Here is an 18,954-nt window from a genome sequence, read left to right on the forward strand (position 1 = left end):
AGACAAAAAGGCAAATATAGATGATTTAGCCTTCTATGTCATCAGTACACAATTGTTTCATGCTGTCTCATGCTTTGTCTACTCTATTTCCAAATGTTCCTGCCTTACAGAATTATGTCTCTATTGGAAAGATTTTAGTCTCATGAAGTGTTTTCCTGCTATTCAGCTTATTACCTTCATTTCATACTATTGTTGTTTTATTGACATTTCATTCTTGCTGTATCAAGCTAAATTTTCTTTCTCAAGATCTGTAACCTTCAGATATTCAGAAAATCATGTGGGCTTTTTGTTTGTGTCTTTTTTTTATATATTTTTTATTTTATTTAGTAGTGTTGGACTAATCTGTCCTAAAATGAGCTTTTCTGGTTACTCTTTCATCTCCGAATATCCTGCTCATTATTATAATTTTGGCTGCAAGATTGCTTAGACTTAGGGTGACTTGGCACCCATGATTGCATCAGACTCATGTAAGGTATAGGAAGGAGACAATGGACTAAGATAATGTGAAATATTCTGGCAAAATTTCTTTGTCATCCAATAATGCTTTGGATCCAAAATGCCTTCCGGTATCAGCCATAGACATGATCAAGGCTGTGGTGATTGGCAGTATCTCCTCCTCAGAGGCCATCATTCCTTGTCAGTGGAAAAGAGCTGGGGCAAAGGACAAGTTTTTGGTTTCCCTCTTCCCTGAAGGCAAATTTGAGAGAAAATTTGTAGTTTTGTCTATTAGCTTTGAATCATTCTTCTGGAGATTTTCTGTACACTGAGACTGCCACTAATCCAGCATAGATGAGATTCAGTATATCTGTATTAACAATGCATATGTAGTTTAAAGTTTTAAAGTTATTAAAAAATTAATACCCACTTTAATTTTTATTCATTTAAATACAAAATAATTTGAATAATAGTGTAATGGAACTTAAAAATTCTGTAGAAATCCATTTATGAGGTGAGATATTTTATTGATTTTTCACTGATTACAATCATTCCTCTTCTTAGAAAGTGGTTAAAATTACATAATCCTTTTTCAGAGGAGTAGATTGCCATACATTATTTAATATTCTGTGTTGGATGTGTTGGCATGCAAGTAAACAAGTTTAAATACCTGCAGAGTCTGAATTTACAGAACAGTGATGATGCCTAACTTTGAATTCACTGGGACTTTAGTAACCCTGAAGTTCCGGCCATCCGGTTTCTATCACTGGGTACTCAAAATCAGAACTTTAGTGCCTTAGTTTATTTCTTTTATTTTTTTTTTTTAATATCTAACAGCTAAAACAACAACAAAAAATCCCTTTGGCTATAATTCAGTCCTTTAGACCTCCTAGACTTTCAGTAGAGCACCAAGATAAGATTAGAGATGTTTCATTTATTATATCACATTTTTATATGATTTAATGAATTCAGATGAAGAGTATTACTTGTGAGGTTAATAGACCCAACCTGCAGTGGTTTTTTTTCTCACAGCAGCATTTGTAATGTGATAGATACTTCCCAGAAATTAAGAAAAAATTGTCTCTGCTGAAAAGACACATAATGCATATATTATTGATTCAATAAATGGCACAAGAAGGGGAAAGTGTTAATGTTTTTGCATTTCACAGGAAGAAATAAAGAAAAAAATAGGTGAGGTCACAAAATTAGCAATGTATTAAACAAGTGACCCAAGAATGTGTTATGTATGCATATTCAGAGTGTTGTGCTGCTATCCAGAGGGATCTTGAAAGGCTGGAGAAATGGGCTGACAGGAACGTCATGAAATTCAACACAGAGAGATGTAAAATTTTGTACCTGAGGAGGAACAACCCCTTGCACTAGTTCAGGGCCAGAGGCAACTGCATCTGGGGACATGAGAATGGGTTTTGTATCAGATGATTTACAGAGGTCCCTTTCAACCTCAGCCATTCTGTGGTTCTATGGTATTCCAATACTGCTCTGTGTAGGAGCTATACTAATGAAATTACTGTTTCACTCTTTACGGAACGCTCAGTGACTGCTATCATCAGGTCAGGCCTTTTGTAGCAGCTGATGACCTTCTGGAACAGCTGAGGCCAGCTGACAAATAGCCAATCTAAAACTCTTTATTGGTGTTAGAGATTAATATAATTAATTGAAATTTATAAATTACTTCTTTTTTATTATTTTAAATAATCTGTATTTCACAATAAGTTGCTGTTGGTATTATAAAGTTTAGTTTATGTAGGTATATGACATGTACAAAAAAAAACCAACAGAAAAATATATTCTTTTATACTGAAAAATTGGCAGTGGGTGTTCTATGAAGCACCATCACCGAATGAAGTAGTAGGTGATAGGTTATATATACATATATTAAAAAACCCAAGGGTGATAATGATTCCATTAGTATTAAAGTTCATATTAATGCCTTTCCAGCAGACCAATTACCAGTAGATAAGAACAGCTGTCACAGATGCAATTGTACACATCACAAAGTTTTGTGTGAGTTTCTTATTACAGAAAAATTAAATGCTTGCTGGGTTTGGCTAGCAGATGACTTCTGTTCTGGAAAAATTAGTTTTTTCAAGTGTGATCAGGAGGCTTGTCCCATCACCATATAATTTCTCTGGCTTTATTTCCTTTGTCCTTCTCTTGCTTTATATCAAAGGATCAAGAAATCCAAGACAATATTTTTTTACACAAATTTATTCTTAGTCTTTAATGTTCTTAAGATGATTACTGAGATTACTTACTGGATTTCTAGGCAGACTGTTGCCTTTATTATTATCACATTATTGTCCAGCAAGGACAAGATATTTGTGAATTCTCAAAAGCTACCTTTGGTCTGTGAGAGGGATTTTCTATTCCTGTTCTGCTATTTATCAAACTACTAGTTGTCCTCACACATAGCTTAGTTCTTATTGACTGCTTGGTAGTATTGGAGTGACATTTGAGTTTTTGCTTCTTTTTTTTTTTTTAATTGAATGGTACGTTTCTTTATCGTACAGACTTAGTTTTAGCTGATACATGGATCCCAGGGTGTCCTAACATGAGTTGCTGGAAATGCTTGTGTTTAATTTCTGCATCCGACTTCCTGCGATTGGATATACAGCCGGGAATACCACAGATGTCATTAATTTACTTCAACTTGGTTTTCAATTTTTGTATAATTTCAAACTCCACTGATTAGGTTGCCTGTTATACTAATTGTTGATTATATGGTGTGTGTGCTAAAAATGTATTTGAATTGTATGTAAATGTAAAGCATTGGCATAGATATTTGTATATAGATATTATATAGTATAAATATCAGAAAGATATGAAATTCAGAGCTCTGATTTTCTGATTCCCAGTTGGTTGACCAGTCCACTAGAAGTTCTATAAGCCTGATATTATTTTTAAATGTAGAGATTTCCTTTTTAAATGAAATTGGTTTTGATACTGCAATTGCAGTAACTAACGACTTGGTCTTGTGGTAAATATGGTTCCCTCTGCTTGATTTTAGAGACCATTGAGGACTGCTAGGATTCTGAGTAAACAGTTTTATTAGGAATTTAATTCTGTTTAGTGCTGAGAACCTTCTCTTCCTCCTGAATGCTGCTGAGGGTTGCTAGGCACCTCAAAGGGTTAGTGACTGTCACAGCTTGCTTAGCACATGGTACTACATATGTCATTTGCAATCTCTGAGTAGAACAAACTTCTACTGCTGTCACTGTAGATTATTCTCTGTGCTTTTGGGGTTGTTTTACTGTGGTTAAAATGTGAGTGTGTCCCTCATAAAATGGTAACGTTCTGTAGATGGGGACTGCTGGATCCAGCAAAAATAAATCACTGAAGGCATGGGAACTGAAGAGATGTCAGATTTTTTGTATAAAAGCAATAATAATTCTTCTGAAAAATTCATAGAAAACCTCTCCAAAACATCAAACCAGCCAATGACAAACACAGTGTGACAGTAATAATAAATCTTAATTTTCTTACAGTCGTTTTTAGGCCTTGTTCTTTTAGTATTGTTTGTTGTGACATGTGGGTTCCCACATACTCTGTGTAATGCCAGCAGTATACAGGATGCACACACCACAACACAAGCAGATCCCCAAAGCCTCAGGGTATTGAACTGCCTTTTTGTTTCATGTATCCTCTTGCAGAACGACTCACAGAATGACATGCTTTACTGCATGTCACCTTATTGCTTTATTATTAGCCTTTGTAAAGGTCAGATGGGCCTGACTCAAATTCAAGAGGAAACAATGCTGTACAAAGTTGTCCCCTCATTGAAGGACCTGCATATTTTTCTGAGCTCTGCAACAGTATTTTTAATATCATGTTGAAAGCAGAGAACCATTTTCAATTCCCATTGTGGTAATCAATGAGATGTAAAATTGCAGCAGTTCCATGCTGCCTAGAGCCTCTCCTGAGAAACCTCGTTTGGTTTGTCAGAATGCATAAAGCTCTCATAGGAGCATAGCATTAGCTCTGTTTCTCTGCGATGCGAACAAGCGCAGAAGGAAACCTGCTCTTAAGGAGACATTTTCATTTGCTTAAATAGCTCTGCCATGGCTGCAGAACAGCAAAATCTTCCTGTGCTATGCATATTTCTTAGGATGGGAATCAGAACCATTAGCTAGCTGTATGTGTGATTCAGAAAAGCAATAAACCCATGGGCTAGCTCAACAATTATTTAACTTCTGAGAAGTAATTCACAGATAGAAAGTCAGTCAAGGTAACAGTCCAGGTATGCTGTATATGCTGTACTTTATTAGCATATTTGTGATTACTCAGGAAGGTTATGCTTGTCACTGTGCTGCTGTCTGTGACCATCTGGAACTTAGTAAGATACAATGTAGAATTTGCATCCTTCTTTTACACAGACAAGAGAACTCTTTCACCTGAAGTAAAATAAATTTTCTAGGTACTAGCAACTCTAAGCCATTGAAAGAAGTAAGCAGTCAGGAATCCACTGAATTATGAGCATATAAATTCATTTGATAGTTCCTTAGAAACTCTTTTACAATATATATTTAGGAGGAAGAAATGCTCCATGCTGGATGTTTTGAAAACATGCAGAGTGTGGTCCCAGATTTTTCCTGTGGGTGTCATTATGGATGGAGTGATTGGATAGCTTGTGGCATTAGCAACGGGTGAGAAGCTCCTTGTCTATGCCTCTGATGCCGATAACAGCAGTCATCCCTTATCAATTCCTTGGAGGTGTTTATAAAGTGCTCTGTTCTCATTCCCTCTGCTGCTGAAGCAAACATCAGTTTTGTATAATGACATTTCTCCTGACTACCTTAGCTGATAAGCAAAGAATTGAATGAATTTTTGTAAATTAGGTACTCTTTCTCTGCACTGATTATTCTTTAAGCATAGAAATTAAGGGGATTGCAAGTTTCCATCTCATTCTAGAATTGGTTTTCAGAACCATATGCCAATTTTCTTTGCTTAATTTTGAATTTTCTAATGAATAAATATGACTAAAAATGCAACAGCTAGCATTTCCAAGCTTTCACAAATTGTGTTAAACTTCTTGACAGGACTAACAACAAAAAAAGTTTAGTAATACATGCTTCAAGTATTCCATCTACTTTCTTAATTAGCAAGTCAACAAAATATGAGTTTTCACCTCATGACTGTATTGCATGATTCAAATTGTAGAAAACACAGACTTTAGAGATAATTATGTGTAAGCCCTGACAAGAGAATAGATGGAGAACTGGTTATTTTGGAATCACTGTCTCCATATGGCTGTGTCAGGAGCTTGGGTGCTGTACTCATCTGCAATGAGATTTTGGCCACAGGCTAGGGGAAATCAGGGAAAGTGTGTGTGAAGAATGATCTGGAAAGAGGAGGTCTGAAATTCTTTATGAGAGAATTTAATATTTCTCTAAACCACTAAACCTACCATCTTAGACAAAGATGTGTCAAAAATATGATGATTTCGGAACTCCAATTTCTGAAGTCTGATAGCAGCATAATTTGCTGGGTTTGTGAGTTTTCTTAGGGATTTTTAGTTGCTTGGGTACAATATCTACTTCTCAAGTTGAAAGTTAGACTGATTGTACTGGATCTCAGACAAAGACTAAATTTTATTTCTAAAGAGTATTTGAAGAAAGGGGAGAAATCACAGGAATAGGAATTTGCTATCAAATTTCAAATTTATGTGGTTTTTTTTTGTTGGGTTTTTTTTTTGTTGTTGTTTGTTTGTTTTTTACTCAGTTTTGTAGCAAAAGTGAGATTCCTTCTTTAATACATTGATACCTGTTGAAATTTTTACAATATAGATTGCCATTTGAAGTTGTGGTTTGACATGTTTGCAAAGTTCCGTAACTATTTGTTTATGGATGCGTTATTTTACTTTTTTTCTTTCCACCCTACTCAGGAGTTCAGTATAATTGTTGTGCATTTCCTTATGTTACTGAATACAAGCAAAAAACATGGTCCAGTGTTTATTTTATATCTTGTGTCCCAAACTTGGTCCCCTGGTCAATGTGTGCTGCTTCTTGACAAGTTAAGCAGTGGTGCAGCACAATTCCTTTTCCTGTGGAGAAATTGCCTCACAAGTTCCTGCATAGTCCAGCCCTGGACAAGTGCAGTCACACAAGGTGTGATTTTTTTTTTCCTTCCTTTTTTACTTTCCCTTATCTTGGATAAAAATGGCCTTTCATACAAAATGTTACGAATGTTCAAGACAGAAATTCAAAAAGTGATAAAGTTTGTAGCCTAAAATAATTTAGATAAAACTTGTAACAGTTTTTTTTTTCGGGGAGGCTAAACATTTGGTAGGTCTCAGTCAGGTGTTGTCCTCATCCTTCTTGAAATATGACTAGGCAAGAATACATGCAGGGGTTTTGTCTACTGTAGATTTAATTGAGCTGAAATCTCTTCAGCTCTGTTCAAAAGGTTTTCATGAGTGCGCTGTTAAGGAGAACAATCCTGTTTTCTAGGGTGTATTTCAATATACTGATCAATATATTGTATCTAATATCCATAGATAAGGGTCTTTGTAATACTCTGGTGAGCAGTGTCTAAGGTAGGCTACAAAGGCCAAAATTGATTTCCATACCAGCTTTGGATTACTGATCTTGAAGGTACATTTAATATGATCTTGTTACTATGGTAATAATCCCAAATAAACAAAGCAGAACCCAGTTCTGAACCAGAACTATCTTCCCATGTCCAGATTGCCACCTTGTGTGCTCCCTCTTTTCCTTTTGTCCCCAGAAATTTTACATGGTTAGCAAGCATGGTTCTGCTTCAGGGGCATGAAGTCAGCCTTATCACTTCTGCAACCACCTGAAAAGAGGTTGTAGTGAGGTGGGAGTTTCTCTTCTGTCAGGTACCAAGTGGCAGGAAGAGAAGCAATGGCCTCAAGCTCTGTCAGGGGAGGTTTAAACTGGATATTAGAAAAAAATTCTTCACAGAAGGAGTTGTCAAGCATTGGATCAGACTGCCCAGGGAAGTGGTTCCATCCCAGTCACCATCCCTGGGAGTGTTCAAATGACATGTGGTTTTGCCAGCTGAGGCCATGGTTTTATGGTGAGCATTGTGGTGGCGCCTGTTGATGGTTAGGCTTGGTGACCACAGAGGTCTTTTCCAACCTTAGTGCTGTGAAATAAACTTCTTTTCTGCAAGAACTTCAGTTCAAACTGAAGCAGGAATTGAACTGAGTATCCCTCATTCCTTGCAAGTAGTTTATCTACTAGATTATATTCAAAAGAAAAAAGTTTGCCCTGCTGCTCTTTCAAATAACCAATCTTTTTTTCCCTAGGATGTGTGGGTACTCTGCACTTTTAATTATGTTTAAAAAATATTATGGATTATTACACATTCATTGCACTGTATCTAAAAAATTTGACTAAATTTAAGTGTAGAATTTAAAAAAATAAAAAATGTGAAAGGGGTATTTCTGCAAATTTCACCATTCTTTATTTGCAATAAAAAGGTGATATTAATTCAGGTACAACTGTAATTCCCAGACCATAGAAATTAATACTTGAGATGATAAAATTCTGCTTGCAAATATTCCTAAAATGCTTAATCAGATAACCTGCTTACAAAGTCTAAGTCTGCTCTGAGACTTTATAAGGCCTACAGGTTACTAATTTTATTTGATTCCAAATTTACCGTATGAAAATGGGCACTGCATGTTTTGGAGAGAAAGAAATACAAGCTGAGTTCATGTTTCTTAATGAGGGTTCATAAACTGGGCACCACTGCCTGTGGTCGTTTGTGCCATTTTCTATCAGATTGTTTCATTATGCTTCCGTGGATACTTCTTTTGCATGAATACAGTTTTGACAGTTTTGGAAAACTGGAGTATTGAGCTGGAACTGATGGTATTTTTCACATCTTGGTAATCAGTGTAACAGGAAGCAAATGTTCCTGGTAGAGATCTGGTGACTATTCTCATTTTACTCTTCAGAGGGAAGAGAACTTGTTTTAAACTGAATGTAATTTCCAAAAAACCTTCTCTTTAAAGGAAAAAAAAAATTATGTCCTTTTCATATTTAAAGCCTCACTTTCTTTTCCTGAAATGTTCAAACATTTTCTTGCCTGTTTCTAGCTGTTAAGGTTGGATCATCCCATCTGAACCATCAGCATTGTACTAGATGACCAATGACACATAATCAATCTGTAATTTATAGGTTTTAATTGCTTTTAGCTGTATTTATTTTTGGAAATTTTTTGAAAATATCATTATTAGCAGAGAAATACATCACTAATTTATGAACAATTTGCAGATAAGAAAGCAACTGACATTTTAAACTGCTTTGCTTTGTACTAGTAGACTACACTGTTGCAATAGCACTAAAAATATTTTGATCTTTAATGGCTCTACATCAATTGTTTGGTGGGGTTTTTTTCAGTTTTCAATAACAATTTGGGGATTTTTCCCTGTTCTTTTGCTGGTAACAGTGCATACCACCTTGCAGCAATGCAAGACTCAGCTATTTCTACTCAGTATGTTGCAGGGCATAATATTAGCTGTGCTTCAGTCCCTGTTTGTAAGTCTCCACCTTATGTTCACCTCAAGAGTAACAATGATATGTGACTATGCATGTGTACTGTAAATAAATCACCTTCTTCATTAGTATAAGATAAATTTTATTCTTCAAATCTTCTGAAAGAAGTTCTTCAGCTACAAAGCAGGCACCTTTCAAAATCTTTCTTTTTGATAACTCAGGGAATAAGTTTTTTTCCCATGTGCAACACCAGCAAATGATGTCTCTTTCACAATACCTTGAGGGTACAAAGGGCAGAAAATAGATTAAATAAGGGAGTAGGTCTTTTGCATTATTAATATAATTGAAATTTTCTTTATTTGGAAACTCTCTGATGTGGGAAATGAATTGTAATTAGGAAGTATCCACATGAACTAGTGAGTAGGAGCATCCTGTAATTCCTTTCATTTAACAGAATTAAAAAATTGTTTGGATCACAACAGATCTCAAGGGTTATTTAGTGGCAGCCATTTGTCTCCCATGCTTTGTTTCTGAAACTCATTTACATAAATTCACTTCTAAGTAATTATTGAAAACACTACAAAATAGTATTAAGTAGGTAAAAGATTTGTAAAGTTTTGATATAAGCAACATATACATCAGCAGAAGAATAGAAAATATGAATAATTCACATAAATAATAACATTAATAATACTACTAACAATAGAGAATTTCAGTTTTCATTTTGAAAACTAAAAGAAAGGGTTTAACTGCACTTCAAAAATTATGACTTGTGTCTTTTTGTGATTAAAATAGGACTCTGGAACTCAGAATTGCTTTCTGAATTTTTCTATGGCTCTAGATCTGTTAAGGTGGTCACCTTCCTTTTTTTGTAGAGATAAAGATCCTCACAGACTTTTTTGATGATATTACATTCTGGTATAACAAAATTCCTTATAATTATTGCTAAGCTGGAGCTGCATCAGATATACTAGTAGGGAAGGTGAATATAAGTTTAAAACAATCAGTTCAGTAGAACTCAGTAGCATTCATCCTGTTGCTTTGTTGACAACATGGGTTGTTTTTCCACCTAACATGAAGATTATTTTTCTCCCTGGCCCAGTCTCTGTTTCATTTCAGCCATACTGAATTTAGCACTTGATGAAGTAGGCACATATTTTTTTCTGTATTTAAAATGCTAGAAAACACTATCAAATGTTCTTCGATCTCTTTTCTTTCTGTTTGTGAATATCCTACTGTGTTATACAAACACAGCAGGGATGAAAGCTAAAACAAATGCATATTTGTGTCTACAGTACAAAAATGTGTATTTATAGATGAACAAACCAGGTCAAATCTTTCACAGTAAAAAATAAATTAAACAGCCATTTGTCAGATGAGTATCTGGAGACCATTATTAAGAGTCAATAGAACTGATCTTAAAATGGGGGAAATATTGTCAGGAGAAAATATTTTTAATGACATTTTGTGTTTGTAAGCACACACAGATACCCACATTAAAAAGACACCAGTCTGGTTTTCACACTGTACTGCTGCTCTGAAATGAATCACTCACAGCTTTGTATTAGTTAGGCTGAGCAAGACAAATAGTGGAGAAGATTGGTTTAACACATATTAACTCGTTTATTGATTAGGTGTACAAAAACGTTTCCAATCAATAGTGTATGAGTGAATATCTTTGCTGCAGCTGATCAGAGAGAAAAATATTTTAGAATTTAGAAGGTGCACCTTATTTGTATTGGTTTTGGAGAGGTAGCCTTGCAGAATTACCTAATCTTCATCTGCTTAACTCAATGCAGAAATATTAAAATAATTAGCTACCAGGCATACAACTATTCTTTGGTTTGTTTCCATCTGGAATTCTTGAAAGAAGAAAAAGAAGAAGTGCAGTACATATAGAAAGTACAGGTTTTATGCAAGAGAATAATTCTTACTCAGGGTTTAACTAAGATAAAAGATCAGGAAAAAACATAGTTATGACCTTGGCCATAAATAATCAGGGTTTTGGAGGTTTGGCAAATTCTGAAGTCTAAGGAAGTTCTGCTCTTTTCAGCATGTTAAATAAAATAGGGTTCAGAAATGGCAGAATATGTCAAAAACTGAAGGGAATGAAAGCTAGTAAGAACACCTTTTTGAGCCATCAAGGAAACACCAGTAGCTTGTGTTACTGCACAGTGAGTCAGCAGTCAGAGGTGAGATTTAGCTCTAAGTTCTTTATATTTACTGCCAGTATAGAATTTGTATACACACACCTTTCTTTAAGGAGCTTTCTAGTATTTTCTCTTTGTATCCTGAGGTGAAAGTCTTATGTGGGCATAGCACACTATGATTTTCTGTTTTATTTATTTTATTCTTGTTATTTAACATGTAAGTAACCAGAGCTCACACACATTTCTACTAACAGCTTGCAAGTGATTCAGAGTCATAAATAACAGAATCTAATGCTATTTCACACATCCTAGGCTACCCAAGACTCCAGGAGCAGGCAGATAAGGCCTTGAATCTACAAGAAACTTGTGCTCTTCTGGAATGGCAACTCAGGGCCAGACGTAGTAACAGAGTATAACAACCTCCTTTCTTTTGGCAGTTGAATGTTACCCTGTTAGTGATATTTATTAAAAATAGCAGGAACTGGGTAACTGTTTTTTCTCTTCTGCTTATTTATGTTCTTTACTGTCATCATGGTAGCATATGTTACTATGTTTAGTCTTTCTTTAATAAATACTATTTTTTCTGCAGATTTTTTCATGCCTTTGCAATCTATAAAAATATAGCTGCTTTGAGAACAATCACTAAAGCCCAGTTATAACTTCAATGAGTTTTTCTTACTTATTGCCATAATGAATTGTCCGAAAACATTTAAATATTTTAGGCCAAATTTTGATCAATTACTGGCCTAAGTCTGAAGTAAAATCAGTGCACTTGGAATGAGGAGCTGAGTGTTGGAATAATAATATTGATTGTTTTGAAAAGGTTTCTTGCAATTCTCGTTGGTGAGTTAGTTATTCAAGCAAAGATTATACTTTCATATTGATGATAATTTTCTTGTTCTCTTTTTCCCACTAAAGCTTCATTTCCTTTGTAATTACCTTTTCCCACACCCTCCCTAGCATTTCATTTTTCTGTAGTCCATATCCAGAAACTGAAGGCATTTTGCATCTCTTTCTTGAGGAAGTGAGGGAGGAAGGGAGGGAGGATTGTATCTCTTTTTAGTATTCTCTTCTTTTGGGAGCATAAGTGCATGGCAGGTGAGGTTTTCCAGTGTAAATGTAGTAGATTTAGTACCTAATTATAGTATCTGAAATTTTGAATGGGACTACGTGGAACTTATTTTTCCATATGCCCTGAGAAAGTTCATTTTCTCTGGTTGAATTTCCTTTTCTAGCTGCTTTAGCATAGTTCAATTTTATTAATTCTGTAGAAAACCCTATTATACATTTTCTTAAATGAAAATGCATGAAGGAGTTTTTCTCTATTGTCTATTTACATGCCCTTGAACTTATTAAAAGCAGATTTTTCACAATAGTAAGTGAGAAAACAGACATGTGAGTCTGTGGTTCTGGTACTCTTCAGTAGGTTTATTTTCAGAGAGTTTGACTTAACATTTAAAAACATATGTAATTATGATCATACTTCGTAAAGGGAGGAAACACCACATGCTCAAGTTTTGCTATAATAATCATGCTCTGTGAAAAATGAACATACGTATGGAAACTCATTTTCAATAAGCAACTACTTAGTTTTGGATTATATTCGGAATTTATTTGTATTACAATAACTCAGAGGAATACAGATTGAGATATTTGCTGCTAACTACAAATTTACATTACTGTGTGGAATGACAGAGGGAAAGGAACTTGAAAAAATTGTTTATTGTTAGTCCATGAATAGAAAAAAGGAATCCTAGAGCTCTGTTTACTTTTAGTAACTTTCTTCCTCTTGTTTATTGAATAGTTTTGCTTATTTTAGTTTCTATGAGTATTTTCACTGTTTGTAAGTTGCTCAACAAAATGTCATTCTTTTAACCAGCAGGTAATTTTTGAATAATTCCTATCATTCGTGTTGTTACTTTTATCTTATTTAATTGGACACTGATATACCACCCAGCCAATATACCAATATTTTTATTGCCTGTTACAATATTTTTAAATATATATTCTTTCCCTCCTATTGAATTTGGAGTAAGTTTTTACTGATTCATAAGTATATGTAAACACCAAGATTTAAAAATGCTTCCATAATCCTACAATTTATAACAACCTAATCTTTATGTATGTAGCCCTGTTGGTAAGAAATTGAGTGGAAGTTAAAGATCTGGTTTCAGATTTATGTTCTGTCACAAATCCCCTGCATTTCCTTTAAGGACAAAACATAGCTAAAGGTCAACTTAATCAGAAAAAAAATGGAATCAAGTGATTAAGGTATATTGAGATATCTTAAGACATATTGATTTGTTGTGCTTCAGGCTTCAGAGTGATCCAGAAGTAAATGCAACTTCTTCTGTCTGAGCTCAGGGCTGGAAGTAGTGAGACACAAACCCTACATCCTCACCATGTGACTGCAAACTACGAATACCTGGCATTTCTTTACCACATCATTTGAGAGAGCCTGTTAAGCCTTTCAGGGCACATATTTGACTATCTCTTCCTCTATCCCCTTTTTTTTTCCCCTTCTTTTCGATTGTAGGAGATTTCTGTGTTGATAAGGGCATAAAGTATTTGCAAAGTGCTGGTTGAATAGAACTGGCAAGAGAATGTGTATTTTCTTAATGTAGCATAGAGATGTTTTTTGTGAAATCCCCAATTTTGCACTTATAATGAAGGAAAAAAAAACCCCAAACCAACAGAAAAACCCCTGAGGAAGTAGTCTTTTCCATGCAAAGCTGATGGCTGGCTCAGGGAAAGACAGTCCATATCCCGTTTCAAACTACTTATTATAACAAGCAGTCCCATCCAAACCATCCAGATTGTCCTGCTTTGAGTCACAGACACAGCAGATCAGCTTTAGTCTCCATTTCCCTCTAGAGCTTGGTTGATACTGGAACTGTTGGTGACCCAGAGCAGTAGCACAAACTGTCTTCATATTAAGGAGGATCTGCAGGCTGCATGAGCACAGTAACCTAACATAAGCACCTAGGAATCCAGGGTGAAAAAACTTATCAATGAATCAAACCAGCAGGGAGGGCAAGAAATACCAGTGTCTGTTACATCAGTAGCTTTCTACAGAGATTAAGCTTTTGTCTAACAGAAACAGCTTTTTCCCAAGCAAAATCAAGGAGGCAGGTACCTCTGCAAAACTGAGGACTGTGTTCTTCACTGAGACACTGAGATGACATGTTTGGAATCCACTGTTAGAAGGAAGGAACAAACAGCTCTTTGTTCCTGCATCCTCCTTATAGACATTCTCATAAATAAATATATAAATGAAAACTCTCCAGAATTAGTATAGACTAAGAAAGCTCTGTGGAGGTTGCTAGGCAGCCAAGGCCAAAGGAATAGAAAGCAGGCAGGTCTTTGAAAAACAGAATCAGTGACTTATGCGTTATCTGAAGTCATGATTTACTCAATTGTCATAAACAAGAGACAGTAGAATTTATTTTCCTTTGCAAATTAACAATTTTTTAAAAAGATTCTTTAAAAATGCCTGTTTTATATCTCATACCCATCTGTTTTGAAGGTACAAAATTTTATGCATTTTTATTTTTTTAAATCTTTACTTATTACTGATACAGAAATTTGATGCAGTATATAGAGACTATAAATTGAAAATTATTTATCAAATTAATTGATTTTTAAACTTTTTTTCAATTTTAATTTTTCTATGGTGTGCATATAAGACTCTAGAAGAAGAAAGTTTCCAATGCTGGAAGGAATGTCTTGCCCTCAAGAGGTGTACACAGACAAGTTTCACTGTCACTAATGACAGGAAAAGACCTGAATTCAACCACCTTGCCCTCTATGGTGTATGATGAAGCTACTTCTTACAGAAATACAGAAGAAACTACCTCCTTTCTATTACTGCTAAGTATGCAAAAATACAGGCATTTCCAACAGGCAAGTCAAGGTTGTCATCTGTAAGATTAGGTGATCACATTATTGACTAATTGCTGCCTTTGAAATCTTTGTTTGTATTTATTCCTTAAAAGTCTTCTTGAAATAACTGTGCCTTCAGCAGTTCTGCCACACCTACATATATTGAGGGGGCACTGTAATCCTACAACTCCCCTCCCTTGTCAGATTGTGTGTGACAACTCTACATCATGGTTTAGTCTACCTGAATTATTCTCTCTCCATGTCATCAATTTATGTATAGAGAAAATGTAACTGCTGCATCACAGTTTCTCAATCTGTGTTTCTTCCACAGGGTGGATGCTGTGGGGGGGTCCAGGCAGCTCTGTGGAACAGTCTCCAATGGGCTAGTAGGATGAGAAGGTCCAGGGGTAGTTTGGGAAACGAGGAGAAACATCACCTCCCAAGACGGTAAACCTACTGAAAAGGTAATTCACGTTAGGCTATTGTTATGCAAGTCAGCTTTTCAGGCCCCACGGATGTGCTGGGATGCGTGGCAGCACACTGGTAGGGAAGGGGAGCACAAACCTTTGTTGTTGTCTGACTCTTCATACAGCATCCCTTGAATATCTTTCCTGAGTTTCTTAAACTGTGCTGAGTTTCAATTCCCATCCTTGTGTGAGAGAGAATTTGAATGCTCTATCTTACAGGGGTTTTCTTGTTTTCCTGTGGACCTGTTAGAGAATAAAAATCACGAATTTACAGTAACTTTCCAAGAAATTTATAGGAATTAAAAATTTTTATAGGAATTAAAATCCTGAAAATGCCAGGCTATAAGCCCTATAACAATTTAGCAGAGTAAAATGTTCTTTCACTGGGAGAGCTAATAGTTGAATTTTTAGAAGTACATAATCATGTTTTATTGGGTTCTTTCAATCTCATCTTGGCTACTGTGCTTGTGGAGACTCTCTTCCTACCCTGAAGCTTTAACTATGGATGCTTTTGTTCCCAGCATTTCAGAAGTCCAAGAGAATGTGCAAACTAAAAATGTGTCATCCCTCAGAGTAACTGTAATGCTTTCTCCTTCATGTTGAAAGTTGAGCCATGAAGCATCAAACATTTTCTGCAGTCCCAAAAGCCCAGCTATATAGTGTATTTTTGAGCCCAGTTAACTTATCATATGTCCATGTTGTACACACATTTCTTGGTTCTCAGCTAAAATTAAGTTTGCTGAACAAACAGATTTTATTCACTCATCCTAAACCAATCATTTCCCATGGTATGTTTTGAAATATCTGACAGGTTGCCTTGCTTCTTCCCTTTATTAATGCGCCTTAATGTATGCAGAGTGCAAGAAAAATAACAATGGAAAATCACACTGGTAGAAAATAAAATGGGATTTTTGATGCAAAAGTTTTCATAAAGATCTATTCCCACATCTCATGAGACACCAAAAAAACGTAAAATATCGTTTAAAGGGGAATTTTTTTTCTTTGCTCAGTATAGATGTTTTGGCTGGTTGAATACTAGGTTAGGCTTTCAAATGTGTCTGGGAAATACCTTCCTTTTGCTGCTGATGAGCTCCCTCCAGCTCCCTGACATTCATTCATTAAAACAGTTCAGAGAATCTACTGCTACAATTCACAAAGTTGTCACAGAAGAAAGGTTTGATACTAGAATAGAGGCCTTGCCTCCTGCATTTATACATGTGATAGTTTTCAGCTTATGATCTACTTTTCAAAAACCTAGCTTCTCCAGACCTAATTTGGTGTTCTATTATCTAGTAGAAATTAGTTTATGGAGCTTTTTTTAGTAAGGGCCCAGTAGTCTTCACAAAAAATAACACCAATTTGTCTTAGATACTTTACTGTAAACAAAAGACAGGAATAGCTTGCTTATGGTTGGAACTGGTCTGAGATCCAGAGGACCCAGTGCCAGTCCTTTACTGTGTTTCAGGCGTCTTGGTTGCATTTTTCTACCTACATTGTGGGCAGACTCTCATGAAACTTCTGTTATGTTCCTTTGCTGATGCTTTAGTGATAATCCTTTCTTGAAGGGGAAAAAGGATCTTTGCCCAATAGTTAATAGGTGTCATTAAAAGAACTTTAAACTAAATTTGAAGCGAGAAAGGGATAAAACCAGGCTCACTAGTGAAAAGCCTGGGGGTAGCATGCCGATGTTTATGGGATGGTGTGCTAGCAGGTCCATCAGTCTGCTCAATGATGTGCTGAGCACATTTAAAATGCCTTTATACTAATATACACAGCATGAGCAGTGTAGTGGGATTGACCCTGGCCAGATGTCCAGTACTCACCAAAGCTTCTCTGTCAATCCCCTCCACCCTTGGACAGGAGAGAGAAAATATAAAGAACATTTAATGGGTTGAGATAAGGACTGGGAGAGATCACTCCCCAAATACCATCATGGGCAAAACAGACTCAAACTGAGGATATTAACTGAACTTATTACTACCAAAATCAGAGCAGGATAATGAGAGGTAAAATAAATCTTAAAAACATGCTTCTCCATCCCTCTCTCATTCCCAGCTCCACCTCTTCACATCCAGCAGTGCATGGAGACAGGGAATAAGGGTTATGACCAGGTTATCCCAGGTTGTTTCTGCCACTGCTCATGGAGAGGAATCCTTCCTCCAATCCAGTGTGGGGTCCCTCCCAAGGGAGATGGTTCTCTATGAACTTCTCCATTGTGAGTCCATCTCACAGGCAACAGTTTTTCACAAACTTCTGCAACTTGAACCACAAGAGCAAGGGCAGGATTCTCCACTGGGGACAGGTCAGTGTGGTTGTATGTACAAATCACAGGAAGAGTCTGGAGAGCAGCTCTGCAGAATGAGATCTGGGAACTGGATCACTGGCACGGGCTTCCCCAGGGAAATGGTCATGGCCCTAAGCCCAAGAGAGTTCAAGGAGCATCTGGATGATGCTGTTAGTCACATGATTTAGTTTTAGGTAGTCCTGTGAGAAACAGGGAGTTGGACTTGACAATCCTTTCAACTTCAGATATTCTATGGTTCTATGAATCCAACAGTGCCATAGAGAATCATTTGTATTTCAGGCTTTACACTGGAAAAAGACATTACAACCCCTCAAGATAAAGGGGAAAGAAATTGAAATTAGAGGGGATGTCATTGTGATATCTTCATCTGCAACATATTAAGTGAAGTTGGAACTTCTCCACTCTTGAAACTTCCTGAAAAATAGGAAACCTAATGGATTGATGTTTCAGTCTCCGATTCCCTGCTTAAATTGTGTTTCATGTGAACTATTCTTGAAATGCCATTTGGACTGAAGGTAGGAGAAGATAAGAGTGCTGTTTTAATATAACTTGAGATCTTGATGTTAAAAGGTAATTTATATTTTCAGTAAGAGGCTTTCATCTTCATTGGACTCTAGTGATATTGATCTGATATCAGTAATAAGTATGTATCCTTGAATTCTGGCCAGATTCTGCTTCTGGTATGAATGACAAATGTTTCACATTGTCCTAGCAAATAGAACCCTTTCTGTGCATTTCTTTGGCTGGTCAGTTTACAAGTGGCTGCATTTTGCTGGTCTGTTTGATCAATATTTTCTTTTGGTACATTTTAAGATTAATGGGTCTGAATTTTCAGTCACTGTGCCCCTTTGAGGGTATTTAGAGTAAAGTCATAGTAGTTAATGCAGGGCTTGATTTTGTTTCCTGTTTTCTAACAGCTGAGGAACTAGTTGTCTTCCATGATTTATGGAAAAGTCCAAACCTTTCAAATTAAGGAAGTGTATACAGCTTCAGAATTAATTATGTTCTTAAACATAATGAAAATCTCCATTTGAAAATGAGGCATGCCCCAGAGTTTGAAACAGAACAGAAGAAATGAAATATTCAAATTAAAACAGAAGTGACTTTCACCTAACAAATCCCATAGCCATGCTTAGAACAAAGCTTGTCTCTTGAATGTCTGTGTGGGCAAAACTAGCTCTACACAGCTGGAGGTTAAGAAGACTACAGTCACAAAGCATGAGCATGCA

At 36.0% G+C, this 18,954-nt stretch overlaps 1 protein-coding gene across 3 annotated transcripts in view; it reads left to right on the plus strand.

Moving 5' to 3' along the window:
• LRRC4C (leucine rich repeat containing 4C) overlaps window positions 1-18,954 on the plus strand; it is a 90,888-nt gene that overhangs the window by 23,265 nt on the left and 48,669 nt on the right. For 2 of the 3 annotated variants that reach the window (XM_031055681.1, XM_031055682.1), the window contains exon 2: window positions 15,285-15,417. The exons of the other annotated variant lie outside the window; for it this stretch is intronic. The gene's annotated coding sequence lies outside the window, so the exon portion shown is untranslated. The remainder of the gene's footprint in view (window positions 1-15,284; window positions 15,418-18,954) is intronic. 3 annotated transcript variants of the gene reach the window in all.

This window comes from Geospiza fortis, unplaced genomic scaffold (assembly GCF_000277835.1).
Source record: "Geospiza fortis unplaced genomic scaffold, GeoFor_1.0 scaffold66, whole genome shotgun sequence".
NCBI classification, from domain to species: Eukaryota; Metazoa; Chordata; class Aves; order Passeriformes; family Thraupidae; genus Geospiza; species Geospiza fortis.